Source organism: Dipodomys spectabilis, unplaced genomic scaffold, assembly GCF_019054845.1.
Source record: "Dipodomys spectabilis isolate Male_0828 unplaced genomic scaffold, ASM1905484v1 ptg001166l, whole genome shotgun sequence".
NCBI classification, from domain to species: domain Eukaryota; kingdom Metazoa; phylum Chordata; class Mammalia; order Rodentia; family Heteromyidae; genus Dipodomys; species Dipodomys spectabilis.
The window spans coordinates 5,321-6,633 of NW_024871843.1; the positions used below are offsets into that span (position 1 = coordinate 5,321).

General features: G+C 30.8%; 1 non-coding gene across 1 annotated transcript; it reads right to left on the minus strand.

Annotated features, from left to right (window-relative positions):
• Positions 1–265: 265 nt before the first annotated feature.
• LOC122102981 lies at positions 266–372 on the minus strand. Its single transcript, XR_006146657.1, has one exon. It is a non-coding gene; the product is annotated as a U6 spliceosomal RNA (small nuclear RNA).
• Positions 373–1,313: the final 941 nt, after the last annotated feature.

Genomic DNA, 1,313 nt, shown 5'->3' on the forward strand with positions numbered 1-1,313 from the left:
GAGCATCGGGGTTGGTTCCATATTTTAGTTATCTTAAATAATGCTGCAATAAATGTAGTTGTGCTGGTAGTTTTAGGATGGTCTTGTTTGTGATCATTTGGGTAAATGCCTCAAAGTGGGATTTCTGGATCATAGGGGAGATCTATGTGGAGTCATTTGAGGAACCTCCATACTAATTTCCAAAATGGTTGAAAAAGTTTACACTCCCATCAAGAATGCAGTAAGGTTCCCTTCTGTCCACATACCCTCCAGCATCTATTGTTGTAAAACTATGGAATGCTTCAGGAATTTGCCTGTCATCCTTGCGCAGGAGCCATGCTAATCTTCTCAGTATCATTACAATGTTAGTTTATGTGATGCTGAATTGAGCACAGAATATTTTTTATATATAAAGTGTAATTGATTTTCTTAAACTAGGCAATTCAACAAAAAGTAAGTTTAGAAGAATTGTGAAATTTTAGAACCATGTACTTCTTACATAAGCACACATTTAAGAATAATGTCAAGATGGACATGTCAAAAACAAAATAATTCCAGATATTTGCGGTTCAAGAGATGTGTAGGGGAAATAATTCAATTGTTCTATACAAGGCACATGTCATAATGAACACAGCAGCAAGTGTTAAGGGTTGTTAAAAATTTTAGTGTTTTATATCTATTTAATTTTAGGAATTTGCTTATATATGCCAAAATTAGGACTGTTTGGTAGGTATAAAATTTTCTATAAAGTATTTAAGATTTATGTTAGCAGACATATACTACTAAGTATGTACATTTCAGAATTTATAGAAACTTTGTTAATGAGAACTTGCAAAGTCTTTGTGTAAAGAAGCAGAATGAAGGGTTAAGACTTGCTAACTACACAGTTCTTGTTAAAATTTAGGGATTCCTTACTTTATATTTTAGCGAGGAACAAGAGATCATATAAGCCATAAACAAATAATGAGATGAGCCATAAATAATAACCTTAGTGTGTAACTTTGAAGACTATTCATAGCCTATAAAAATCTTCTTGAACATCATAATCTTAGGCGGTTTAAAATGTACAGGAATATGAGAAAATAGTAAAATCTAATATGTAGTGCACTTCAAATACTAAAAACACTGGTAATTGTTTTGTTTTTTATTTTATTAATCATTATTTAATTATTGGTTTTCTTTGTAGCATTGTTTTACTTGTTATATAATACAACTTTTTGTTAGTCATCATTAGGAGGTACTTTGAGAAGGTTACTGGGGTGGTCAAACCATTTTTTTATAGGTGCATGTGAATTTACAACTAGGAAAATTAAGAACAAAATATTTATTAAAAA